The sequence below is a fragment of the Phyllobates terribilis genome, unplaced genomic scaffold (genome assembly GCF_046119375.1).
Source record: "Phyllobates terribilis strain yellow unplaced genomic scaffold, ASM4611937v1 Scaffold_3__8_contigs__length_932513732, whole genome shotgun sequence".
NCBI classification, from domain to species: domain Eukaryota; kingdom Metazoa; phylum Chordata; class Amphibia; order Anura; family Dendrobatidae; genus Phyllobates; species Phyllobates terribilis.
The window spans coordinates 3957593-3985221 of record NW_027362763.1 but is presented as its reverse complement, the minus strand read 5'-3'; the positions used below and the strand labels follow the sequence as shown (position 1 = coordinate 3985221).

Below are 27629 nucleotides of genomic sequence, written 5' to 3'. Positions count from 1 at the left end.
ACAATTCATGCATTGGCCAGTAATCGAACCCGGGTCAACAGCTTGGAAGGCAGCTATGCTCACCACTATACCACCAACACTTACAGAAGCCATGTTTTTTTCTTACATTTTCTGCACTAACAATACAAAATTATTAGTAAAAAGTAAGACGTGCCAGGACAAAAAAACCCACATAAGTATTGCATTAACCAGGAATCAATCGCAGGTCAACTGCTTGGAAGGCAGGTTTGCTCACCACTATACCAAAAATGCTTAAGGTACCCAGCATTTTTTTCACATTTTCTGCACTAACCCTGCAAAATTGTTAGTAAAAATTATGACGTGCCTGAAAAAAAAACATACCAATGTTTTGCATTGGCCAGGAATCGAACCCGGTTCAACTGCTTGGAAGGCAGCTATGCTCACCACTATACCACCAATGCTTACAGGATCAGCTTTTTTTTTTACATTTTCTGCACTAACATTACAAAATAGTTTGTAAAATGTATGATATGCCAGAAATAAAACTACATAAGTATTGCTTTGGCCGGGAATCGAACCCGGGTCAACTGCTTGGGAAGCAGCTATGCTCACCACTATACCACCAATGCATGAACCAACTTGACTGGTTTGGGATTATGGCTGTTAAATCTGCTAAAGTTTTACTTAGAAAAAGGAGGACTGAATATGTCTTGAAAGAGCCAATTACTAAAAAGTTTAAAAACAAGGCAAAGCATTGTCCAAAACTCAGAGATGAATTCTTGTGAATCAGCTATGGAGCTTTTCCACCAATTCTTACAATTCTCTCAATTAGTTTCACTTTTTTGACAATAAGGTAACTAAACTCTTACCAAGAAAGAAAGTACACTATGAGCCTTAGCTCAAACAGATTACAAAGAGTCAGCACCAGCACCAAATTCCCCCTAAAGAACTCTGCCATTTTTGGCATTTTTAACACTAACTCTAAAGACAGAGGAGTTTTTGGAATCAGTTATGTAGCTTTTCCACCTATGCCTACAAATTCTCTCAATTAGCTTTGCTTTTTGCCAACTAAGGTAGCTAAAGTGTTACCAAGAAAGAAATAAAAGCATAAGCCTTAGCACAAAAAGTGAAAAAGAGTCCAAACACCACCAAATGCAAAAAAACAATGAGTTCTTCAAGAATTAAACTATGGCCTATTGTTTTAAAAGCAACTACACCCACCAGCATAACACCAATGCCAACCCTGACATTGCTTTCATATTGGAGACTAACCCTACAAAGTGTTTAATCAACAACTGAAGAACAGAAGATCAGTTAGATGAGACAGTTGAAAAAAATCTAAGAAATATTCTCTTCAATTTTTTTCTCATTTTCGTGGTTGCTAAACTCTAAGAAGAAAGAAGAGCATGAGCCTTAACCCGAAAAATTAAAACAGACTAAAAGCATCACCAAATGTGAAAAACAATTCATGCGTTGGCCAGGAATTGAACCCAGGTCAACTGTTTGGAAGGCAGCTATGCTCACCACTATACCAACAACACTTACAGAAGCCATGTTTTTTTCTTACATTTTCTGCACTAACAATACAAAATTATTAGTAAAAAGTAAGACGTGCCAGGAAAAAAAAAAACACATAAGTATTGCATTGACCAGGAATCAATCGCAGGTCAACTGCTTGGAAGGCAGGTTTGCTCACCACTATACCAAAAATGCTTAAGGTACCCAGCATTTTTTTCACATTTTCTGCACTAACCCTACAAAATTGTTAGTAAAAATAATGACGTGCCTGAAAAAAAAACACACCCATGTTTTGCATTGGCCGGGAATCGAACCCGGGTCAACTGCTTGGAAGGCAGCTATGCTCACCACTATACCACCAATGCTTACAGGATCAGCTTTTTTTTTTACATTTTCTGCACTAACATTACAAAATAGTTTGTAAAATGTATGATATGCCAGAAATAAAACTACATAAGTATTGCATTGGCCGGGAATCGAACCTGGGTCAACTGCTTGGGAAGCAGCTATGCTCACCACTATACCACCAATGCATGAACCAACTTGACTGGTTTGGGATTATGGCCGTTAAATCTGCTAAAGTTTTACTTAGAAAAAGGAGGACTGAATATGTCTTGAAAGAGCCAATTACTAAAAAGTTTAAAAACAAGGCAAAGCATTGTCCAAAACTCAAAGATGAATTCTTGTGAATCAGCTATGGAGCTTTTCCACCAATTCTTACAATTCTCTTAATTAGTTTCACTTTTTTGCAATAAGGTAACTAAACTCTTACCAAGAAAGAAAGTACACTATGAGCCTTAGCTCAAACAGATTACAAAGAGTCAACAGCAGCACCAAATTCCCCCTAAAGACCTCTGCCATTTTTGGCATTTTTAACACTAACTCTAAAGACTGAGGAGTTTTTGGAATCAGTTATGTAGCTTTTCCACCTCTGCCTACAAATTCTCTCAATTAGCTTTGCTTTCTGCCCACTAAGGTAGCTAAAGTGTTACCAAGAAAGAAATAAAAGCATAAGCCTTAGCACAGAAAGTGAAAAAGATTCCAAACACCACCAAATGCAAAAAAACAATGAGTTCTTCAAGAATTAAACTATGGCCTATTGTTTTAAAAGCAACTACACCCACCAGCATAACACCAATGCCAACCCTGACATTGCTTTCGTATTGGAGACTAACCCTACAAAGTATTTAATCAACAACTGAAGAGCAGAAGATCAGTTAGATGAGACAGTTGAAAAAAATCTAAGAAATATTCTCTTCAATTTTTTTCTCATTTTCGTGGTTGCTAAACTCTAAGAAGAAAGAAGAGCATGAGCCTTAACACGAAAAATTAAAACAGACTAAAAGCATCACCAAATGTGAAAAACAATTCATGCATTGGCCGGGAATCAAACCCGGGTCAACAGCTTGGAAGGCAGCTATTCTCACCACTATACCACCAACACTTACAGAAGCCATGTTTTCTTCTTACATTTTCTGCACTAACAATGCAAAATTATTAGTAAAAAGTAAGACGTGCCAGGAAAAAAAAACCCACATAAGTATTGCATTGACCAGGAATCAATCGCAGGTCAACTGCTTGGAAGGCAGGTTTGCTCACCACTATACCAAAAATGCTTAAGGTACCCAGCATTTTTTTCACATTTTCTGCACTAACCCTACAAAATTGTTAGTAAAAATTATGACGTGCCTGAAAAAAAAACACACCCATGTTTTGCATTGGCCGGGAATCGAACCCAGGTCAACTGCTTGGAAGGCAGCTATGCTCACCACTATACCACCAATGCTTACAGGATCAGCTTTTTTTTTACATTTTCTGCACTAACATTACAAAATAGTTTGTAAAATGTATGATATGCCAGAAATAAAACTACATAAGTATTGCATTGGCCGGGAATCAAACCCTGGTCAACTGCTTGGGAAGCAGCTATGCTCACCACTATACCACCAATGCATGAACCAACTTGACTGGTTTGGGATTATGGCCGTTAAATCTGCTAAAGTTTTACTTAGAAAAAGGAGGACTGAATATGTCTTGAAAGAGCCAATTACTAAAAAGTTTAAAAACAAGGCAAAGCATTGTCCAAAACTCAAAGATGAATTCTTGTGAATCAGCTATGGAGCTTTTCCACCAATTCTTACAATTCTCTCAATTATTTTCACTTTTTTGACAATAAGGTAACTAAACTCTTACCAAGAAAGAAAGTACACTATGAGCCTTAGCTCAAAATATTACAAAGAGTGAGCACCAGCACCAAATTCCCCCTAAAGACCTCTGCCATTTTTGGCATTTTTAACACTAACTCTAAAGACAGAGGAGTTTTTGGAATTAGTTATGTAGCTTTTCCACCTCTGCCTACAAATTCTCTCAATTAACTTTGCTTTCTGCCCACTAAGGTAGCTAAAGTGTTACCAAGAAAGAAATAAAAGCATAAGCCTTAGCACAGAAAGTGAAAAAGAGTCCAAACACCAACAAATGCAAAAAAACAATGAGCTCTCCAAGAATTAAACTATGGCCTATTGTTTTAAAAGCAACTACACCCACCAGCATAACACCAATGCCAACCCTGACATTGCTTTCGTATTGGAGACTAACCCTACAAAGTATTTAATCAACAACTGAAGAGCAGAAGATCAGTTAGATGAGACAGTTGAAAAAAATCTAAGAAATATTCTCTTCAATTTTTTTCTCATTTTCGTGGTTGCTAAACTCTAAGAAGAAAGAAGAGCATGAGCCTTAACACGAAAAATTAAAACAGACTAAAAGCATCACCAAATGTGAAAAACAATTCATGCGTTGGCCAGGAATTGAACCTGGGTCAACAGCTTGGAAGGCAGCTATGCTCACCACTATACCACCAACACTTACAGAAGCCATGTTTTTATCGCAGGTCAACTGCTTGGAAGGCAGGTTTGCTCACCACTATACCAAAAATGCTTAAGGTACCCAGCATTTTTTTAACATTTTCTGCACTAACCCTACAAAATTGTTAGTAAAAATTATGACGTGCCTGAAAAAAAAAAACTCCCATGTTTTGCATTGGCCGGGAATCGAACCCGGGTCAACTGCTTGGAAGGCAGCTATGCTCACCACTATACCACCAATGCTTACAGGATCAGCTTTTTTTTTTACATTTTCTGCACTAACATTACAAAATAGTTTGTAAAATGTATGATATGCCAGAAATAAAACTACATAAGTATTGCATTGGCCGGGAATCGAACCCGGGTCAACTGCTTGGGAAGCAGCTATGCTCACCACTATACCACCAACACTTAAAGAAGCCGTGTTTTTTTCTTACATTTTCTGCACTAACAATACAAAATTATTAGTAAAAAGTAAGACATGCCAGGAAAAAAAAACCCACATAAGTATTGCATTGACCAGGAATCAATCGCAGGTCAACTGCTTGGAAGGCAGGTTTGCTCACCACTATACCAAAAATGCTTAAGGTACCCAGCATTTTTTTCACATTTTCTGCACTAACCCTACAAAATTGTTAGTAAAAATTATGACGTGCCTGAAAAAAAAAAAACAACCATGTTATGTATTGGCCGGGAATTGAACCCAGGTCAACTGCTTGGAAGGCAGCTATGCTCACCACTATACCACCAATGCTTACAGGGTCAGCTTTTTTTTTTACATTTTCTGCACTAACATTACAAAATAGTTTGTAAAATGTATGATATGCCAGAAATAAAACTACATAAGTATTGCATTGGCTGGAAATCAAACCCGGGTCAACTGCTTGGGAAGCAGTTATGCTCACCACTATACCACCAATGCATGAACCCACTTGACTGGTTTGGGATTTTGGCTGTTAAATCTGCTAAAGTTTTACTTAAAAAAGGAGGACTGAGTATGTCTTGAAAGAGCCAATTACTAAAAAGTTTAAAAACAAGGCAAAGCATTGTCCAAAACTCAAAGATGAATTCTTGTGAATCAGCTATGGAGCTTTTCCACCAATTCTTACAATTCTCTCAATTATTTTCACTTTTTTGCCAATAAGGTAACTAAACTCTTACCAAGAAAGAAAGTACACTATGAGCCTTAGCTCAAAAAGATTACAAAGTGTCAGCACCAGCACCAAATTACCCCTAAAGACCTCTGCCATTTTTGGCATTTTTAACACTAACTCTAAAGACAGAGGAGTTTTTGGAATCAGTTATGTAGCTTTTCCACTTCTGCCTACAAATTCTGTCAATTAGCTTTGCTTTCTGCCAACTAAGGTAGCTAAAGTGTTACCAAGAAAGAAATAAAAGCATAAGCCTTAGCACAGAAAGTGAAAAAGAGTCCAAACACCACCAAATGCAAAAAAACAATGAGTTCTTCAAGAATTAAACTATGGCCTATTGTTTTAAAAGCAACTACACCCACCAGTATAACACCAATGCCAACCCTGACATTGCTTTTGTATTGGAGACTAACCCTACAAAGTGTTTAATCAACAACTGAAGAGCAGAAGATCAGTTAGATGAGACAGTTGAAAAAAAGCTAAGAAATATTCTCTTCAATTTTTTTCTCATTTTCGTGGTTGCTAAACTCTAAGAAGAAAGAAGAGCCTGAGACTTAACATGAAAAATTAAAACAGACTAAAAGCATCACGAAATGTGAAAAACAATTCATGCGTTAGCTGAGAAACGAACTCGGGTCAACTACTTGGAAGGCAGCGATTCCCACCACTATACCACCAACACTTACAGAAGCCATGTTTTTTTCTTACATTTTCTGCACTAACAATACGAAATTATTAGTAAAAAGTAAGACGTGCCAGGAAAAAAAAACCCACATAAGTATTGTATTGACCAGGAATCAATCGCAGGTCAACTGCTTGGAAGGCAGGTTTGCTCACCACTATACCAAAAATGCATAAGGTACCCAGCATTTTTTTCACATTTTCTGCACTAACCCTACAAAATTGTTAGTAAAAAGTATGACGTGCCTGAAAAAAAAAAACACCGGTGTTTTGTATTGGCCGGGAATCGAACCCAGGTCAACTGCTTGGGAGGCAGCTATGCTCACCACTATACCACCAATGCTTACAAGGTCAGCTTTTTTTTTTACATTTTCTGCACTAACATTACAAAATAGTTTGTAAAATGTATGATATGCCAGAAATAAAACTACATAAGTATTGCATTGGCCGCGAATCGAACCCGGGTCAACTGCTTGGGAAGCAGCTATGCTCACCACTATACCACCAATGCATGAACCAACTTGACTGGTTTGGGATTATGGCTGTTAAATCTGCTAAACTTTTACTTAAAAAAGTAGGACTGAATATGTCTTGAAAGAGCCAATTACTATATAGTTTAAAAACAAGGCAAAGCATTGTCCAAAACTCAAAGATGAATTCTTGTGAATCAGCTATGGAGCTTTTCCACCAATTCTTACAATTCTCTCAATTATTTTCACTTTTTTGCCAATAAGGTAACTAAACTCTTACCAAGAAAGAAAGTACACTATGAGCCTTAGCTCAAAAAGACTACAAAGGGTCAGCACCAGCACCAAATTACCCCTAAAGACCTCTGCCATTTTTGGCATTTTTAACACTAACTCTAAAGACAGAGGAGTTTTTGGAATCAGTTATGTAGCTTTTCCACCTCTGCCTACAAATTCTCTCAATTAGCTTTGCTTTTTGCCAACTAAGGTAGCTAAAGTGTTACCAAGAAAGAAATAAAAGCATAAGCCTTAGCACAGAAAGTGAAAAAGAGTCCAAACACCACCAAATGCAAAAAAACAATGAGTTCTTCAAGAATTAAACTATGGCCTATTGTTTTAAAAGCAACTACACCCACCAGCATAACACCAATGCCAACCCTGACATTGCTTTCATATTGGAGACTAACCCTACAAAGTGTTTAATCAACAACTGAAGAGTAGTGTTGAGCCACCCCCGTAGTGTTCGAGTTCGGTTCGGTTCGTCGAACACCCGTGTGTTCGCCGAACTGTTCGTTGAACACCTTCGGACACCATTAAAACCAATGGCAGGCAAACAAAAACACATAGAAACACATAGAAAACACCTTCAAAGGTGTCCAAAAGCTGACAAACTGCTCAGAAGACATAACAAACACATGGAAAAGTGACAAGTACATATAGTCATGCGAAAATACAAGAGGTGGAGGAGTAAAAGGAGGGGGAGACACAGATATAGGCATGTCATGCCCTTCTAAAATCCAAAAAGTGAGAAGCCGACACGGCCAGTCCGCTCCTGCCCGTGCCACCTCCGTGTCGCCGGGTTTGTGCCAGAGCCGCGGTGAACCCTGATGGCCAGCCCCCCTCTCCCAATACTGGTGCCTGTCTGCTGGTGGGTCGAGCGAGCCCCCCTGTGGTGGAGGCAGCTCTAAGCTTTTTAATTTAAATTGTCTCTCTAATTTGAATGAATACACTTTAAATCCATTTACCAGGATCTATTGGAGGGCAAGTCTCATGCCAGCAGCCGCGTAATTCCAGCTCCAGTAGCGTCCACTAAAGCTGCTGCAGTTAAAAAGCTTTTATAAGGATCGAGCTCGGCTGTCCACCGCAAGGCATCCTACTGCCAGTCCCAGCCCCTATGCCTTGGGGTGCCTCCTGATGCTCTTCACTGAGTATCCCGTGGTCCCGAAGCATTTCCTTTGAAAAAATTAAGTGTCCAAACTACAGGTGGTGTAGCTTGCTTAACAGCCGGGATAATCCGCTGACTAGCAGACACTGCTACTAGGCACAAAGTATTTCCTGGGCTAGATGCAGTTAAAAATTTGTAATTAGATACTCTTGTTGGATGCTGAGAAAGCATTCCATAGAGTCTCCTGGCACGCCATATATGATTCTCTTAAAAAGCTTGGGGTAGGGGTCTAGGGGACCCTTTTATAGCCAAAATCACGGCCCTGTATCACAATACGTCACCTAGGCTGAAGATAAATGGAACTGTAGCACCCTGAGGGCTCGGTTGCTACAGAGGTATTGCACCTCACCCAGAGGTGTGATATCTCACTCTCAGGTAAGGATGGAGTGTGGATCAGGACCCGACACCTGCATGCATTACACCATAATGCCGTGGGGCAGGGCGACCAATATGCCCCTGAGATGGGCACGACAGTCCCTGTCCCTGGCTGGAGTGGGGGGAGGGAACACTGAGGAAGGGGAACCCTGTAGTGCAGGAGCAGGGAGGAAGCAGTTCCTGGGTGCATTGAGAAGGGAGTATAAAAGGTGGGCACCATCTTAGTTCAGTGCAGAGAAGTCTGAGCAGAAGTGGCAGGGAGCAGGGGCTCTGCATGAGCTCTGCTCCGGAGGCGGGCCTAGTAACAGAGGCCCAGGCCTGGAAGCGGGAGAAGGAAGGAGGAGGAGCGGAGAAGGCTCCAGGAACGAGGAATGAAGGGATCCCAGTGGTGCGGACGGGCGAGTCGCCACCGCACGCCCGAATCCACCTGCGTGGAGGGGTCAGGCCAAAGGGGGAGACCGGTCCCCGAACTAGTGGAGGCAGGAAACGACCCTCAGCTAGAAACCGGAGGCTCTGACATTTTATGTGGCGCAGCCCCTCGCTACACCCGCTAGGAAGGCACCACATAGGGTCAGGGAAACTGGCGCCAAGTTTACCAAGAGGAGGCCCGAGGCAGCCGGACAGAAGTGTTGGTAAGAAAGGCCAGACAAAGGACACACAAAGGGGGTCCTGTGAAGCGCTCCAAAGTTATCTGGGAGTTGTCTGAGCCCCTCACCTGGTGAGCACAGTACGACGTGGGCAGCCGTTACCTGCAGACGTGGTCTGGATAATAAGAACTGTGAGTAAAGGCCCTGAACTGCATCACTGACTCCGTGTCGTTACTGCTGCTGCCCTGCACCATCACCCCCATCCTCCGCATACACTGCCCTGAGGCTATACTCCTCCCGTGGGGAGTTATGCTACGCTCTGATGCACCCACAACACCAGCCTCAGCAGTCTGCCCTGTAGCGGCAGTTCACTCTGACCGCAATCCACGGGTGGCGTAGTCGGACATTTAAACATCAAAACCACATAAATAGTTCCGCCACTGGTTTGACCACCCTGAGCCACGGAACCGGGTCGCCGCCACGAAGACTACAACCACCAGCATCCACCAAAAAGGGTCCGGCTTCGGGTGTCCCAAGGCCCAGGGGGTGCATCAGAACATTTTCATCACCTTTCACAATCACCAATGGGACAAGGCAGGGATGTCCTCTGTCCCCTCTCTTATACATCCTAGTGACGGAGCACCTGCTCTCATCAATTCGCCATAACCCCAATATTAGGTGGATTGAGGTGGGAGGCACCGAGTACAAGTGCTCTCTATTTGCTGATGATGTCCTAGTATATATCACTCAATCACATATATCCATCCATGCTGTTATGGCTGAAATAGATCACTTTGTTACATGGTCAAATTTTAAAATCAATGCAGCGAAGTCTGAGGCCCTCGATGTCTCCCTCCCCAAATCCATATAGGATTCCATCCAGTCCAACTTTCCCTTTGCCTGGCCCTCACAGGGTATCAAATACTTAGGAATTCCTATTCATAGAGACCTCTCCCATCTATGTTATCTTAATTTTGGGCCCTTTATTGAACAACTCCATACAGACCACGGTTGGCAAGTTAGAACTGTAAGATTCACTACGTGAACCACTGGTGTTTTGTGGAAAAGCACATGTACACTGTGTTCCAAATTATTATGCAAAAAGTGTTTAGGAGTGATAAGGGAAGAATTTGTTTGTTTGTCAGTTAAACTCATTGATGGTGATGCGTGTCAGGGCTCTTTATATCACTGTAAGCAATTGCAGACACCTGTGCTAATTAGTTTGGCAGGTGTGTCCAATGAAAGGCAAGACTACTTAAGAAGGCTCTCTCACATTATTAAGCAGCCTACATTTTCTGCCAAAATGGGAAAGAAAAAGGATGTGTCGGCTGCTGAGAAGCAACAAATTGTGGAGTGTTTAGGTCAAGGCATGACTACAATCAACATTGTGCGATGATCAGGATGAAGTGTCTTGGCAATCAAGAAGTATGTAGCTGATTTACAGTACACACGTGTGCATGCTGATAAGGGCAAATTGAGGACTCTTTCCTACAGGCAATTACGTCAGGTTGAAAGAGCAGCGGCAAAAAAGCCTTGTCATAGCAGCAGACAAGTTTTTGAAGCTGCTTGTGCCTCCAACGTCCCCAGAACAACAAGATGCAGGGTCCTTCAGAGGTTTGCAGCTGTGCATACGCCATCCTGTCGACCTCCTCTATCCACTTCACACAATCAGAAACGGCTCCAGTGGGCCAAACATTACATGAAGACTGATTTCAAAACTGTTTTGTTCACGGATGAGTGCCGTGCAGCGCTCGATGGTCCAGATGGATGGAGTGGAGGATGGCTGGTTGATGGACACCCCACGCAAACACGGCTACAGCGCCAACAAGGAGGAGGTGGAGTAATGTTTTGGGCTGGAATCATGGGGAGAGAGATTGTCGGCCCCTTTAGGATCCCTGAAGGCGCTAAAGATGAACTCCATAATGTATGTGGATTTTTCTCAAACAGCACTTCCTGCCATGGTTCAAGAAGAAGAACCGTGTATTTCACAGCAAGATCATTTTTCTGCATGATAATGCACCATCTCATGCTGCACATAAAACATCTGCATCTCTGGCTGATATGGGCATAAAAGGAGACAAACTTATGGTGTGACCCCCATGCTCCCCTGACCTCTACCCCATTCAGAACCTTTGGAGCATCATTAAAAGGAGTGTCTATGATGGCGGGAGGCAGTTCACATCTAAGCAACAGCTCTGGGAGGGTATTCTGTCCTCATGCAAAACAATTGAAGCAGAAACCATCCAAAACCTGACAAATTCAATGGACGAGAGAGTTCAGAAGCTCCTTTCGAACAAGGGGTCCTATGTGAAAATGTAACATCACCTAGAATAAAGTTTTGAGTTGAAAACTGTTTGATTTCAGTTTCTAACAACCTGCTAATGCTTATAATTTCAAAAATGACCATTTTTTTGGTCTTTATTAAAATGAAAAGGTTGATCGAAAAGTTTGGGGGATCTAAGAGTGTGGCAACCCAGTAGTCATGATTACTTCGAATTCTGACAATATGAGGGTCATGCTGCAGGTAGTGCAGCAAGAAGGCACTTATGTGTCTTGCGCATCTCGGAGCCCCAAAATTATTTTCCGGGCTAGATGCAGCTAAAAATTATTATTAATTTTAAATCTGGTGAAGCTTTAGTATAGATGGCCTAATAGGATCAGTGCTGCACACTGCTACAAAGCCCAAATTATTTTCCAGCCAAGATACAGATAAACATGATTAGTAATTTGAAAGCTTAAAACGGTTGGTAGGGTGATTTTAACCAATCATCAAGCTTTTACTCTCCCCAGGATGACACAGGGGTAGAAAAGTCGTTTCGGATCCATGATTTGTTCATCTTTATGAACGTGAGTCTGTCTACATTATCAGTGGAGAGCCGCGTGCACTTATCTGTTAGCACACCACCAGCAGCGCTGAACACACGTTCAGACAGAACGCTGGCTGCGGGGCATGACAAGATCTCCAAGGCGTAAGTGGCTAGCTCCGGCCATTTATCCAGATTGGAAGCCCAAAAAGAGCAAGGGTCCAGTGACACAGTCGTGGCTTCAATGTTTACTTGGAGATACTCCTGTACCATCGTCTCTAGGCGTTGACTATGTGTCAGACTTCTTGTCTCCTGTGGCCTTGCAAAGGATGGGCTAAAAAAGTGGTGAAATGATTCCGCAAAATTGATGTTACCAGCAGATACTGTGGTTCTGTTACGGTTTGAGTGCTGAACACTTGACGGTCCCACGGTTGGCAAGTTGGAACTGTGAGATTCACTGTGTGCACCACTGGTATTTTGTGGAAAAGCACATGTAAGATTCTGCAACAGTCTCTGCTGATACTCCTGCATGCGTGCATCCCTTTCTATGGCAGGAATAATTTCTGCAAATTTACTTTTGTACCGGGGATCTAACAGTGTGGCAACCCAGTAGTCAGGATTATTTCTAATTCTCACAATTCGAGGGTCATGTTGCAGGTAGTGCAGCAAGAAGGCACTCATGTGTGTTGCGCATCCAGGAGCACCAAGTCCCTGTTGTGTTGGTGGCGAGGTAACAATCATGCTTCCTTCCTCTGTCCTCTCCCCCCAACCTCGCACAACAAAAATGTGATCAAGGTCTCCCTCATCTGATGAGTCTTCCATCAGTTCGTTCTCCACTTCTTCCTGGGCTCCTGCACCTTCCTCACTAGTTTGGCTGCTACCATGCGCCCTGGTAAAACCATCTCCCCCACCCTCACATGCCTGCCGCCTCGGTGCTGCCGACCGTCTGGACCTTGCAGATGTTAGCCCTTCCGCATACAACTCCTCCTCCTCTACTTCCTCCACCTCCTCTTTTGCCACCACCTGTCTCCGAATTCTGTTTAACATGTGCTCCAGCATGTGAATCACCGGAATAGTCATGCTGATAATGGCATCGTCAGCACTAAACATCTTCGTCGCCATTTCAAAACTGTGCAGAAGGGTGCATAGGTCCCTGATCTGAGACCACTCCTCCAGCGTGATTTGCCCCACCTCTGGATCTCGTTGGCCCAGGCTATACGTCAGAACGTATTGCACCAGGGCTTGTCGGTGCTGCCACAGTCGCTGCAACATGTGCAGAGTTGAATTCCACCGGGTAGGCACATCGCATTTTAGCCGGTGAAGTGGCAGGCCCAACGACTTCTGTAGAGATGTAAGTCGCTGAGCTGCGGGATGCGAATGGCGGAAGTGAGCACACAGCGACCGTGCCCTCTGCAGAAGGCCATCTAGTCTGGGATAGTGGGCTAAAAATTGCTGGACAACCAGGTTCAACACGTGAGCCATACAAGGCACGTGTGTGACATTGCCCCGGCGAAGGGCCGCACCCAGGTTTGCAGCATTGTCGCACACAGCCTTCCCTGGTTTCAGGTCCAGTGGAGACAACCATTCATGAAATTGGTTCTCCAGAGCTGACCACAACTCCTCAGCTGTGTGACTCACATTTCCCAGACATTTCAATGTAAAAACCGCCTGATGACGTTGAGCCCTACTGCCAGCATAGTAAGGAGGTGTGCAGGATCCCTTCTGCGCAGTTAGAAAGCTTGTGGCATGACCAGACAGGCTTTGGGTGCAGGTGGAAGACCGAGAGGAGGTTGAGGAGGCAGAAGCAGTGGAGGAACTTTGACATAAAGAGGATTGACGCACAACTCGTGGGGACGGCAAGACTTGGACAGCAGCCCCTTGTCCTGCTGTCACCATAGTTACCCAGTGCCCAGTCAGTGACATGTAACGCCCCTGTCCATGCCTACTCGTCCAAGTGTCTGTGGTGAAATGCACCCTGTCACACACAGAGTTTCTCAAAGAAGCGGTGATGTTGTGTGCGACATGCTGGTGGAGCGCAGGCACACCTTTCTTTGAGAAGTAGTGCCGACTGGGCATCTGGTATTGGGGCACTGCGACGGACATAAGGTCTCGAAAATCCTCTGTGTCCACCAGGCGGAAAGGCAGCATTTCTGTAGCCAAGAGCTTGCAGATGGTGATATTCAACCTCTTAGCTTTCTCATGGCTAGGAGGAAATGGTCTTTTACTTGTCCACATCTGAGGGACCGAGGGCTGGCTATTGTGCTTAGACGGGGTTGATAAGGGTGTCCCCGGCAAACTGCCGGTCTGTGAGGAAGATGCAGGCGGACATGTTAGGTTGCCTTGATACAAAGGTGGTGCTATCGATGTCGGACAGCGCTCAACACCAGCTGGTGTTACCACCTCCAAAGAAAATGATGACCTGCCAATCACGCTGGCTGTTGCGGGTAAAGAGGTGGCAGGTGTGCGCCCCAAAATAGGTGTGACTGCTGTCCCCCCAGTCACAGAGGATGAAGAGGCCGCGGATGCACAAGATATGGCAGACGGTGGTTGGCCCGGCCGGCTAGGCCGCATTGTAGCACACTGAGCTTCCCACTGCAACTTATGCTTCATGTCCATGTGCCGGTTCATGCATGAAGTACTCAAACTATGTATTTTTTGGCCTCTACTTAGCTTTTGCTGACAAATGTTACAGATAACACGAGTTGGGTCATCTTTATCGATCTGAAAAAATGCCCAGGGTATGCAAGGCTTAGCACCCATGCGACCTGAAGAGCCACCACGACTTGTGGTGAGAGGCAGAGTTGTGTTTGAGGATGCAGTTGTTGACGTGCTTCCAGTACTACGTCTCTGTCCAGGAAGGCGCAACCTGACCTCGTCGTCACTAGCATCTTCCTCCACCTCCTCTGCTGACCTCATCTCTTGGCTGACTGTGGGTTGACAGTAAGTGGGATCTCCAACCTCATCATCATCACCCTGTGCGTTATCACACCCGTCGTCCTCAGAGCCAACCTGTTCCTGCCCTGACAAAAAACTAAAGTTGTCGCTCCAATCAGGTATTTGAGTCTTATCATCGTCTTCCTCATTGTCTCCACCAACAGGAGTTACAGTTTGGGAATGAGGGTCTACATTATGGTCAGAACCTTCTGCGTCTGGTCCTGGATCCGACTCATAAAGATTCTGGGCATCAGTGCAGATCATTTCCTCGTCTGGATTCACAGAAGCGCTGGAGTCGACCTCTGATTCCCAGGCTATAGTATGAGTAAACAGCTCTGCAGACTCAACCATCTGTTCTACCTCATACTCAGACGGGCAGCTGGAGATTTGGGAGCTGTGAGGAAGCAAGTGCGATTGGGGTGACACCTTTGAGGACTGGAGTATTTGTGATGTTGAAGTTGATGTGGAGGAGAGCCCACTTAAAGGAGCAATTGATATCCGTTGAAGCACCTGCTGTTTTTGTGCCTCATCTGGAATTTGTAGCAATTGGCGTGGCCGTAAGAAAGGGATCTTATCACATTGTCCGCTAAAAGAAGTAGACATTTTAGTTTGGCTGGAAGATGGTCTTTCTTCTGCAGATGTTAGTGTTGCTTTAACACCTACCCCACGGACACAACCTTTTTTCCCCTTCCCAACACGCCTATTCCCCTTTCCACCAGCAGCAGGCCTTTTTCCACTCATTTTGGTGGTTAACTAATTAACAACTCTGGAGTTGTTTGCACAAAAAAACAATGGATGGGAACCGAGCAGAGCTGAGTGGCCAAACTGTGGTATTAGGCCAAAACTATTGGCTGGGTTAGATGCAGAAAAAAATTATATTCAATTTGCAACCTGATGGAGGTCAGTATAGATGGACTAATAGAGAAAGTCCCACATACTGCTAGAAGGCCAAATATTTTTTCAGAGCTAGATGCAGATAAAAATTATTTTTAATTTGCAACCTGATGGAGGTCAGTATAGATGGACTAATAGAGAAAGTCCCACACACAGCTAGAAGCCCAATATTTTTTCAGAGGTAGATGCAGAAAAAAATTATTTTTAATTTGCAACCTGATGGAGATCAGTATAGATGGACTAATAGAGAAAGTCCCACACACTGCTAGAAGGCCAAATATTTTTTCAGAGCTAGATGCAGATAAAAATAATTTTTAATTTGCAACCTGATGGAGGTCAGTATAGATGGACTAATAGAGAAAGTCCCACACACAGCTAGAAGCCCAATATTTTTTCAGAGGTAGATGCAGAAAAAAAATATTTTTAATTTGCAACCTGATGGAGGTCAGTATAGATGGACTAATAGAGAAAGTCCCACACACAGCTAGAAGCCCAATATTTTTTCAGAGGTAGATGCAGAAAAAAATATATTCAGTTTGCAACCTGATGGAGGTCTGTATAGATGGATTAATAGAACAAGTCCCACACACAGCTAGAAGCCCAATATTTTTTCAGAGGTAGATGCAGAAAAAAATATATTCAGTTTGCAACCTGATGGAGGTCTGTATAGATGGATTAATAGAACAAGTCCCACACACAGCTAGAAGCCCAATATTTTTTCAGAGGTAGATGCAGAAAAAAATATATTCAGTTTGCAACCTGATGGAGGTCAGTATAGATGGACTAATACAACAAGTCCCACACACAGCTAGAAGCCCAATATTTTTTCAGAGGTAGATGCAGAAAAAAATATATTCAGTTTGCAACCTGATGGAGGTCAGTATAGATGGACTAATACAACAAGTCCCACACACAGCTAGAAGCCCAATATTTTTTCAGAGGTAGATGCAGAAAAAAATATATTCAGTTTGCAACCTGATGGAGGTCTGTATAGATGGATTAATAGAACAAGTCCCACACACAGCTAGAAGCCCAATATTTTTTCAGAGGTAGATGCAGAAAAAAATATATTCAGTTTGCAACCTGATGGAGGTCTGTATAGATGGATTAATAGAACAAGTCCCACACACAGCTAGAAGCCCAATATTTTTTCAGAGGTAGATGCAGAAAAAAATATATTCAGTTTGCAACCTGATGGAGGTCTGTATAGATGGATTAATAGAACAAGTCCCACACACAGCTAGAAGCCCAATATTTTTTCAGAGGTAGATGCAGAAAAAAATATATTCAGTTTGCAACCTGATGGAGGTCTGTATAGATGGATTAATAGAACAAGTCCCACACACAGCTAGAAGCCCAATATTTTTTCAGAGGTAGATGCAGAAAAAAATATATTCAGTTTGCAACCTGATGGAGGTCTGTATAGATGGATTAATAGAACAAGTCCCACACACAGCTAGAAGCCCAATATTTTTTCAGAGGTAGATGCAGAAAAAAATATATTCAGTTTGCAACCTGATGGAGGTCTGTATAGATGGATTAATAGAACAAGTCCCACACACAGCTAGAAGCCCAATATTTTTTCAGAGGTAGATGCAGAAAAAAATATATTCAGTTTGCAACCTGATGGAGGTCTGTATAGATGGATTAATAGAACAAGTCCCACACACAGCTAGAAGCCAAATATTTTTTCAGAGGTAGATGCAGAAAAAAATATATTCAGTTTGCAACCTGATGGAGGTCTGTATAGATGGATTAATAGAACAAGTCCCACACACAGCTAGAAGCCCAATATTTTTTCAGAGGTAGATGCAGAAAAAAATATATTCAGTTTGCAACCTGATGGAGGTCTGTATAGATGGATTAATAGAACAAGTCCCACACACAGCTAGAAGCCCAATATTTTTTCAGAGGTAGATGAAGAAAAAAATATATGCAGTTTGCAACCTGATGGAGGTCAGTATAGATGGACTAATACAACAAGTCCCACACACAGCTAGAAGCCCAATATTTTTTCAGAGCTATATGCAGAAAAAAATTATATTCAATTTGCAACCTGATGGAGGTCAGTATAGATGGACTAATAGAATGATGCTATGCCCAAAAGATTTTACTTCACTAGGTGCAGTAAAAAAATTGGTATTCTATACACAGGTGGTATATCTTGCAATACAGATAGGCTACTCCACTGACTAACACACTCTGCAATAGGCCAAAAAGGATTAGCTTTGCTAGATTCAGCCAAATGCTGTGAAAAAAACTTGCACAGCACTGGCACAGACCTGCCTGGCAAAAACTGATAGGAACTGATGTAACCTAGTCCTGAAAAGGACTCCAATTACAATTAGTCTTTTCTCCCACAATCTATCTATTTAAGAGCACAGACCTGCCTGATAAAAGTCGTAGGAAATGCTGTAACCTAGTCCTTACAAGGACTGCAATCACAACTATTCCCTACTCCCAAGCTATCTGTAGATTTGTGCGAAAATTGGCTTGAAATTAACAAGGTATAGCGCACACAGCAAGAGCAGTGCCGTCTAACACGCAGCTGCAGCAGTGAGAAAATGGTGGCGACGGGGAAAATGGCTTGGTCTTATAGGGCAAGGACATGTGACATACACTGCCAATGACACATGCCCTTGCTTGTGTGAAAAAAAGCACTTCGCTCCGTGTATGCGCTGCTGATGGGCTGACAGATTGCACCTCCCCACTGCAAATGCGGGAAAGAGAAAAAAAAATGGAGATCTTCATTGTTCCTGCAGAGATCCATCCCCTGCCCCTCCCCCCACCCCGCTGTACACTCAAACTGCGTATTAACATTAATTTTCATCATTACTGAGAAAAAATCCAGTTATGATTTTGGTGCACGAACAGTTATCGAACATAACCTCGAACAGCCGAATTTTTCTCAAATTGTTCGTGTTCGCCGAACGGCTCAAACACTGCCCAAAACAGCTCGAATTTGAGATTGGCGAACAGTTCGAGTAGAACAACGCTCATCTCTACTGAAGAGCAGAAGATCAGTTAGATGAGACAGTTGAAAAAAATCTAAGAAATATTCTCTTCAATTTTTTTCTCATTTTCGTGGTTGCTAAACTCTAAGAAGAAAGAAGAGCCTGAGACTTAACACGAAAAATTAAAAGAGACTAAAAGCATCACCAAATGTGAAAAACAATTCATGCGTTTTCATTCGTTGGCCAGGAATCGAACCCGGGTCAACTACTTGGAAGGAAGCGATTCTCACCACTATACCACCAACACTTACAGAAGCCATGTTTTTTTCTTACATTTTCTGCACTAACAATACGAAATTATTAGTAAAAAGTAAGACGTGCCAGGAAAAAAAAACCCACATAAGTATTGCATTGACCAGGAATTAATCGCAGGTCAACTGCTTGGAAGGCAGGTTTGCTCACCACTATACCAAAAATGCTTAAGGTACCCAGCATTTTTTTCACATTTTCTGCACTAACCCTTCAAAATTGTTAGTAAAAATTATGACGTGCCTGAAAAAAAAACACACCCATGTTTTACATTGGCCAGTAATCAAACCCGGGTCAACTGCTTGGAAGGCAGCTATGCTCACCACTATACCACCAATGCTTACAAGATCAGCTTTTTTTTTTACATTTTCTGCACTAACATTACAAAATAGTTTGTAAAATGTATGATATGCCAGAAATAAAACTACATAAGTATTGCATTGGCTGGGAATCAAACCGGGGACAACTGCTTGGGAAGCAGCTATGCTCACCACTATACCACCAATGCATGAACCAGCTTGACTGGTTTGGGATCATGTCTGTTAAATCTGCTAAAGTTTTACTTAAAAAAAAGGAGGACTGAATATGTCTTGAAAGAGCCAAATACTAAAAAGTTTAAAAACAAGGCAAAGCATTGTCCAAAACTCAAAGATGAATTCTTGTGAATCAGCTATGGAGCTTTTCCGCCAATTCTTACAATTCTCTCAATTATTTTCACTTTTTTGCCAATAAGGTAACTAAACTCTTACCAAGAAAGAAAGTACACTATGAGCCTTAGGTCAAACAGATTACAAAGAGTGAACAGCAGCACCAAATTCCCCCTAAAGATCTCTGCCATTTTTGGCATTTTTAACACTAACTCTAAAGACAGAGGAGTTTTTGGAATCAGTTATGTAGCTTTTCCACCTCTGCCTACAAATTCTCTCAATTAGCTTTGCTTTTTGCCCACTAAGGTAGCTAAAGTGTTACCAAGAAAGAAATAAAAGCATAAGACTTAGCACAGAAAGTGAAAAAGAGTCAAAACACCACCAAATGCAAAAAAACAATGAGTTCTTCAAGAATTAAACTATGGCCTATTGTTTTAAAAGCAACTACACCCACCAGCATAACACCAATGCCAACCCTGACATTGCTTTCATATTGGAGACAAACCCTACAAAGTATTTAATCAACAACTGAAGAGCAGAAGATCAGTTAGATGAGACAGTTGAAAAAAAGCTAAGAAATATTCTCTTCAATTTTTTTCTCATTTTCGTGGTTGCTAAACTCTAAGAAGAAAGAAGAGCCTGAGACTTAACACGAAAAATTAAAAGAGACTAAAAGCATCACCAAATGTGAAAAACATTTCATGCGTTGGCTGAGAATCGAACTCGGGTCAACTACTTGGAAGGCAGCGATTCTCACCACTATACCACCAACACTTACCGAAGCCATGTTTTTTTCTTACATTTTCTGCACTAACAATACGAAATTATTAGTAAAAAGTAAGACGAGCCAGGAAAAAAAAACCCACATAAGTATTGCATTGACCAGGAATCAATCGCAGGTCAACTGCTTGGAAGGCAGGTTTGCTCACCACTATACCAAAAATGCTTAAGGTACCCAGCATTTTTTTCACATTTTCTGCACTAACCCTACAAAATTGTTAGTAAAAAGTATGACATGCCTGAAAAAAAAAAACACCAATGTTTTGTATTGCCCGGGAATTGAACCTGGGTCAACTGCTTGGAAGGCAGCAATGCTCACCACTATACCACCAATGCTTACAGGGTCAGCTTTTTTTTTTACATTTTCTGAACTAACATTACAAAATAGTTTGTAAAATGTATGATATGCCAGAAATAAAACTACATAAGTATTGCATTGGCTGGAAATCGAACACGGGTCAACTGCTTGGGAAGCAGCTATGCTCACCACTATACCACCAATGAATGAACCCACTTGACTGGTTTGGGATTTTGGCTGTTAAATCTGCTAAAGTTTTACTTAAAAAAGGAGGACTGAATATGTCTTGAAAGAGACAATTACTAAAAAGTTTAAAAACAAGGCAAAGCATTGTCCAAACCTCAAAGATGAATTCTTGTGAATCAGCTATGGAGCTTTTCCACCAATTCTTACAATTCTCTCAATTATTTTCACTTTTTTGCCAATAAGGTAACTAAACTCTTACCAAGAAAGAAAGTACACTATGAGTCTTAGCTCAAAAAGATTACAAAGAGTCAGCACCAGCACCAAATTACCCCTTAATTTCATTTTTGGCATTTTTAACACTAACTCTAAAGACAGAGGAGTTTTTGGAATCAGTTATGTAGCTTTTCCACCTATGCCTACAAATTCTCTCAATTAGCTTTGCTTTTTGCCAACTAAGGTAGCTAAAGTGTTACCAAGAAAGAAATAAAAGCATAAGCCTTAGCACAGAAAGTGAAAAAGAGTCCAAACACCACCAAATGCAAAAAAACAATGAGTTCTTCAAGAATTAAACTATGGCCTATTGTTTTAAAACCAACTACACCCACCAGCATAACACCAATGCCAACCCTGACATTGCTTTCATATTGGAGACTAACCCTACAAAGTGTTTAATCAACAACTGAAGAGCAGAAGATCAGTTAGATGAGACAGTTGAAAAAAAGCTAAGAAATATTCTCTTCAATTTTTTTCTAATTTTCGTGGTTGCTAAACTCTAAGAAGAAAGAAGAGCCTAAGAATTAACACGAAAAATTAAAACAGACTAAAAGCATCACCAAATGTGAAAAACAATTCATGCGTTAGCTGAGAATCGAACTCAGGTCAACTACTTGGAAGGCAGCAGTTCTCACCACTATACCACCAACACTTACAGAAGCCATGTTTTTTTCTTACATTTTCTGCACTAACAATACGAAATTATTAGTAAAAAGTAAGACGTGCTAGGAAAAAAAAACCCACATAAGTATTGCATTGACCAGGAATCAATCGCTGGCCAACTGCTTGGAAGGCAGGTTTTCTCACCACTATACCAAAAATGCTTAAGGTACCCAGCATTTTTTTCACATTTTCTGCACTAACCCTACAAAATTGTTAGTAAAAAGTATGACGTGCCTGAAAAATAAAAACACTGATGTTTTGTATTGGCCGGGAATTGAACCCAGGTCAACTGCTTGGAAGGCAGCTATGCTCACCACTATACCACCAATGCTTACAGGGTTAGCTTTTTTTTTTACATTTTCTGCACTAACATTACAAAATAGTTTGTAAAATGTATGATATGCCAGAAATAAAACTACATATGTATTGCATTGGCCGGGAATCGAACCCGGGTCAACTGCTTGGGAAGCAGCTATGCTCACCACTATACCCACCACTATACCACCAATGCATGAACCAACTTGACTGGTTTGGGATTATGGCTGTTAAATCTGCTAAAGTTTTACTTAAAAAAAGGAGGACTGAATATGTCTTGAAAGAGCCAATTACTAAAAAGTTTAAAAACAAGGCAAAGCATTGTCCAAAACTCAAAGATGAATTCTTGTGAATCAGCTATGGAGCTTTTCCACCAATTCTTACAATTCTCTCAATTATTTTCACTTTTTTGCCAATAAGGTAACTAAACTCTTACCAAGAAAGAAAGTACACTATGAGCCTTAGCTCAAACAGATTACAAAGAGTCAACAGCAGCACCAAATTACCCCTAAAGACCTCTGCCATTTTTGGCATTTTTAACACTAACTCTAAAGACAGAGGAGTTTTTGGAATCAGTTATGTAGCTTTTCCACCTCTGCCTACAAATTCTCTCAATTAGCTTTGCTTTCTGCCCACCAAGGTAGCTAAAGTGTTACCAAGAAAGAAATAAAAGCATAAGCCTTAGCACAGAAAGTGAAAAAGAGTCCAAACACCACCAAATGCAAAAAAACAATGAGTTCTTCAAGAATTAAACTATGGCCTATTGTTTTAAAAGCAACTACACCCACCAGCATAACACCAATGCCAACCCTGACATTGCTTTCATATTGGAGACTAACCCTACAAAGTGTTTAATCAACAACTGAAGAGCAGAAGATCAGTTAGATGAGACAGTTGAAAAAAAGCTAAGAAATATTCTCTTCATTTTTTTTCTCATTTTCGTGGTTGCTAAACTCTAAGAAGAAAGAAGAGCCTGAGACTTAACACGAAAAATTAAAACAGACTAAAAGCATCACCAAATGTGAAAAACAATTCATACATTGGCTGAGAATCAAACTCGGGTCAACTACTTGGAAGGCAGTGATTCTCACCACTATACCACCAACACTTACAGAAGCCATGTTTTTTTCTTACATTTTCTGCACTATCAATACGAAATTATTAGTAAAAAGTAAGACGTGCCAAGAAAAAACCCCCCACATAAGTATTGCATTGACCAAGAATCAATCGCAGGTCAACTGCTTGGAAGGCAGGTTTGCTCACCACTATACCAAAAATGCTTAAGGTACCCAGCATTTTTTTCACATTTTCTGCACTAACCCTACAAAATTGTTAGTAAAAAGTATGACGTGCCTGAAAAAAAAAACACCAATGTTTAGTATTGGCCGGGAATTGAACCCAGGTCAACTGCTTGGAAGGCAGCTATGCTCACCACTATACCACCAATGCTTACTGAGTCAGCTTTTTTTTTTACATTTTCTGCATTAACATTACAAAATAGTTTGTAAAATGTATGATATGCCAGAAATAAAACTACATAAGTATTGCATTGGCTGGAAATCGAACCCGGGTCAACTGCTTGGGAAGCAGCTATGCTCACCACTACACCACCAATGCATGAACCCACTAGACTGGTTTGGGATTTTGGCTGTTAAATCTGCTAAAGTTTTACTTAAAAAAGGAGGACTGAATATGTCTTGAAAGAGCCAATTACTAAAAAGTTTAAAAACAAGGCAAAGCATTGTCCAAAACTCAAAGATGAATTCTTGTGAATCAGCTATGTAGCTTTGAAGCCAATTCTTACATTTCTCTCAATTATTTTCACTTTTTTGCCAATAAGGTAACTAAACTCTTACCAAGAAAGAAAGTACACTATGAGCCTTAGCTCAAACAGATTACAAAGAGTCAACAGCAGTACCAAATTCCCCCTAAAGACCTCTGTCATTTTTGGCATTTTTAACACTAATTCTAAAGACAGAGGAGTTTTTGGAATCAGTTATGTAGCTTTTCCACCTCTGCCTACAAATTCTCTCAATTAGCTTTGCTTTCTGCCCACTAAGGTACCTAAAGTGTTACCAAGAAAGAAATAAAAGCATAAGCCTTAGCACAGAAAGTGAAAAAGATTCCAAATACCACCAAATGCAAAAAAACAATGAGTTCTTCAAGAATTAAACTATGGCCTATTGTTTTAAAAGCAACTACACCCACCAGCATAACAACAATGCCAACCCTGACATTGCTTTCATATTGGAGACTAACCCTACAAAGTATTTAATCAACAACTGAAGAGCAGAAGATCAGTTAGATGAGACAGTTGAAAATAATCTAAGAAATATTCTCTTCAATTTTTTTCTCATTTTCGTGGTTGCTAAACTCTAAGAAGAAAGAAGAGCATGAGCCTTAACACGAAAAATTAAAACAGACTAAAAGCATCAGCAAATGTGAAAAACAATTCATGCATTGGCTGAGAACCGAACCAGGGTCAACTGCTTGGAAGGCAGCTATGCTCACCACTATACCACCATCACTTACAGAAGCCATGTTTTTTTCTTACATTTTCTGCACTAATAATACAAAATTATTAGTAAAAATTATGACGTGCCTGAAAAAAAAACACACCCATGTTTTGCATTGACCAGGAATCGAACCCGGGTCAACTGCTTTGAAGGCAGCTATGCTCACCACTATACCACCAATGCTTACAGGATCAGCTTTTTTTTTTACATTTTCTGCACTAACATTACAAAATAGTTTGTAAAATGTATGATATGCCAGAAATAAAACTACATAAGTATTGCATTGGCCGGGAATCGAACACGGGTCAACTGCTTGTGAAGCAGCTATGCTCACCACTATACCACCAATGCATGAACCAAAATGACTGGTTTGGAATTATGGCTGTTAAATCTGCTAAAGTTTTACTTAAAAAAGGAGGACTGAATATGTCTTGAAAGAGCCAATTACTAAAAAGTTTAAAAACAAGGCAAAGCATTGTCCAAAACTCAAAGATGAATTCTTGTGAATCAGCTATGGAGCTTTTCCACCAATTCTTACAATTCTCTCAATTATTTTCACTTTTTTGCCAATATGGTAACTAAACTCTTACCAAGAAAGAAAGTACACTATGAGCCTTAGCTCAAAAAGATTACAAAGAGTCAGCACCAGCACCAAATTACCCCTAAAGACCTCTGCCATTTTTCGCATTTTTAACACTAACTCTAAAGACAGAGGAGTTTTTGGAATCAGTTATGTAGCGTTTCCACCTCTGCCTACAAATTCTCTCAATTAGCTTTGCTTTCTGCCCACTAAGGTAGCTAAAGTGTTACCAAGAAAGAAATAAAAGCATAATCCTTAGCACAGAAAGTGAAAAAGATTCCAAACACCACCAAATGCAAAAAAACAATGAGTTCTTCAAGAATTAAACTATGGCCTATTGTTTTAAAAGCAACTACACCCACCAGCATAACACCAATGCCAACCCTGACATTGCTTTCGTATTGGAGACTAACCCTACAAAGTATTTAATCAACAACTGAAGAGCAGAAGATCAGTTAGATGAGACAGTTGAAAAAAATCTAAGAAATATTCTCTTCAATTTTTTTCTCATTTTCGTGGTTGCTAAACTCTAAGAAGAAAGAAGAGCATGTGCCTTAACACGAAAAATTAAAACAGACTAAAAGCATCACCAAATGTGAAAGACAATTCATGCGTTGGCTGAGAATCAAACTCGGATCACCTACTTGAAAGGTAGCTATGCTCACCACTATACCACCAACACTTACAGAAGCCATGTTTTTTTCTTACATTTTCTGCACTAACAATACGAAATTATTAGTAAAAAGTAAGACGTGCCAGGAAAAAAACCCCCACATAAGTATTGCATTGACCAGGAATCAATCGCAGGTCAACTGCTTGGAAGGCAGGTTTGCTCACCACTATACCAAAAATGCTTAAGGTACCCAGCATTTTTTTCACATTTTCTGCACTAACCCTACAAAATTGTTAGTAAAAAGTATGACGTGCCTGAAAAAAAAAACCACCGATGTTTCGTATTGGCTGGGAATTGAACCCGGGTCAACTGCTTGGAAGGCAGCTATGCTCACCACTATACCACCAATGCTTACAGGATCAGCTTTTTTTTTACATTTTCTGCACTAACATTACAAAATAGTTTGTAAAATGTATGTTATGCCAGAAATAAAACTACATAAGTATTGCATTGGCCGGGAATCGAACCCGGGTCAACTGCTTGGGAAGCAGCTATGCTCACCACTATACCACCAATGCATGAACCAACTTGACTGGTTTGGGATTATGGCTGTTAAATCTGCTAAAGTTTTACTTAAAAAAAGGAGGACTGAATATGTCTTGAAAGAGCCAATTACTAAAAAGTTTAAAAACAAGGCAAAGCATTTTCCAAAACTCAAAGATGAATTCTTGTGAATCAGCTATGGAGCTTTTCCACCAATTCTTACAATTCTCTCAATTATTTTCACTTTTTTGCCAATAAGGTAACTAAACTCTTACCAAGAAAGAAAGTACACTATGAGCCTTAGCTCAAAAAGATTACAAAGAGTCAGCACCAGCACCAAATTACCCCTAAAGACCTCTGCCATTTTTGGCATTTTTAACACTAACTCTAAAGACAGAGGAGTTTTTGGAATCAGTTATGTAGCTTTTCCACCTCTGCCTACAAATTCTCTCAATTAGCTTTGCTTTCTGCCCACTAAGTTAGCTAAAGTGTTACCAAGAAAGAAATCAAAGCATAAGCCTTAGCACAGAAAGTGAAAAAGAGTCCAAACACCACCAAATGCAAAAAAACAATGAGTTCTTCAAGAATTAAACTATGGCCTATTGTTTTAAAAGCAACTACACCCACCATTATAACACCAATGCCAACCCTGACATTGCTTTTATATTGGAGACTAACCTTACAAAGTGTTTAATCAACAACTGAAGAGCAGAAGATCAGTTAGATGAGACAGTTGAAAAAAAGCTAAGAAATATTCTCTTCAATTTTTTTCTCATTTTCGTGGTTGCTAAACTCTAAGAAGAAAGAAGAGCCTGAGACTTAACACGAAAAATTAAAACAGACTAAAAGCATCACCAAATGTGAAAAACAATTCATGCGTTGGCTGAGAATCGAACTTGGATCAACTACTTGGAAAGCAGCGATTCTCACCACTATACCACCAACACTTACAGAAGCCATGTTTTTTTCTTACATTTTCTGCACTAGCAATACGAAATTATTAGTAAAAAGTAAGACGTGCCAGGAAAAAAAACCCCACATAAGTATTGCATTGACCAGGAATCAATCACAGGTCAACTGCTTGGAGGGCAGGTTTGCTCACCACTATACCAAAAATGCTTAAGGTACCCAGCATTTTTTTCACATTTTCTGCACTAACCCTACAAAATTGTTAGTAAAAAGTATGACGTGCCTGAAAAAAAAAAACACAGATGTTTTGTATTGGCAGGAAATTGAACACGGGTCAACTGCTTGGAAGGCAGCTATGCTCAC

At 40.9% G+C, this 27629-nt stretch overlaps 15 non-coding genes across 15 annotated transcripts; all 15 read right to left on the bottom strand.

Annotated features, from left to right (window-relative positions):
* Window positions 1-518: 518 nt before the first annotated feature.
* TRNAG-CCC (transfer RNA glycine (anticodon CCC)) lies at window positions 519-590 on the bottom strand. Its single transcript has one exon. It is a non-coding gene; the product is annotated as a tRNA-Gly (tRNA).
* A 1182-nt stretch (window positions 591-1772) lies between these two features.
* On the bottom strand, window positions 1773-1844 carry TRNAG-UCC (transfer RNA glycine (anticodon UCC)). The gene has a single exon. It is a non-coding gene; the product is annotated as a tRNA-Gly (tRNA).
* A 96-nt stretch (window positions 1845-1940) lies between these two features.
* On the bottom strand, window positions 1941-2012 carry TRNAG-CCC (transfer RNA glycine (anticodon CCC)). Its single transcript has one exon. It is a non-coding gene; the product is annotated as a tRNA-Gly (tRNA).
* A 1181-nt stretch (window positions 2013-3193) lies between these two features.
* On the bottom strand, window positions 3194-3265 carry TRNAG-UCC (transfer RNA glycine (anticodon UCC)). Its single transcript has one exon. It is a non-coding gene; the product is annotated as a tRNA-Gly (tRNA).
* Window positions 3266-3360: 95 nt separating this feature from the next.
* TRNAG-CCC (transfer RNA glycine (anticodon CCC)) lies at window positions 3361-3432 on the bottom strand. Its single transcript has one exon. It is a non-coding gene; the product is annotated as a tRNA-Gly (tRNA).
* A 1082-nt stretch (window positions 3433-4514) lies between these two features.
* Window positions 4515-4586, bottom strand: TRNAG-UCC (transfer RNA glycine (anticodon UCC)). The gene has a single exon. It is a non-coding gene; the product is annotated as a tRNA-Gly (tRNA).
* A 96-nt stretch (window positions 4587-4682) lies between these two features.
* On the bottom strand, window positions 4683-4754 carry TRNAG-CCC (transfer RNA glycine (anticodon CCC)). The gene has a single exon. It is a non-coding gene; the product is annotated as a tRNA-Gly (tRNA).
* Window positions 4755-5025: 271 nt separating this feature from the next.
* On the bottom strand, window positions 5026-5097 carry TRNAG-UCC (transfer RNA glycine (anticodon UCC)). The gene has a single exon. It is a non-coding gene; the product is annotated as a tRNA-Gly (tRNA).
* A 1349-nt stretch (window positions 5098-6446) lies between these two features.
* Window positions 6447-6518, bottom strand: TRNAG-CCC (transfer RNA glycine (anticodon CCC)). Its single transcript has one exon. It is a non-coding gene; the product is annotated as a tRNA-Gly (tRNA).
* A 96-nt stretch (window positions 6519-6614) lies between these two features.
* Window positions 6615-6686, bottom strand: TRNAG-CCC (transfer RNA glycine (anticodon CCC)). Its single transcript has one exon. It is a non-coding gene; the product is annotated as a tRNA-Gly (tRNA).
* A 15363-nt stretch (window positions 6687-22049) lies between these two features.
* Window positions 22050-22121, bottom strand: TRNAG-UCC (transfer RNA glycine (anticodon UCC)). Its single transcript has one exon. It is a non-coding gene; the product is annotated as a tRNA-Gly (tRNA).
* A 96-nt stretch (window positions 22122-22217) lies between these two features.
* TRNAG-CCC (transfer RNA glycine (anticodon CCC)) lies at window positions 22218-22301 on the bottom strand. The gene has a single exon. It is a non-coding gene; the product is annotated as a tRNA-Gly (tRNA).
* Window positions 22302-23650: 1349 nt separating this feature from the next.
* Window positions 23651-23722, bottom strand: TRNAG-CCC (transfer RNA glycine (anticodon CCC)). The gene has a single exon. It is a non-coding gene; the product is annotated as a tRNA-Gly (tRNA).
* Window positions 23723-24900: 1178 nt separating this feature from the next.
* TRNAV-CAC (transfer RNA valine (anticodon CAC)) lies at window positions 24901-24972 on the bottom strand. The gene has a single exon. It is a non-coding gene; the product is annotated as a tRNA-Val (tRNA).
* Window positions 24973-26320: 1348 nt separating this feature from the next.
* TRNAG-CCC (transfer RNA glycine (anticodon CCC)) lies at window positions 26321-26392 on the bottom strand. Its single transcript has one exon. It is a non-coding gene; the product is annotated as a tRNA-Gly (tRNA).
* Between the last annotated feature and the right edge of the window lie 1237 nt (window positions 26393-27629).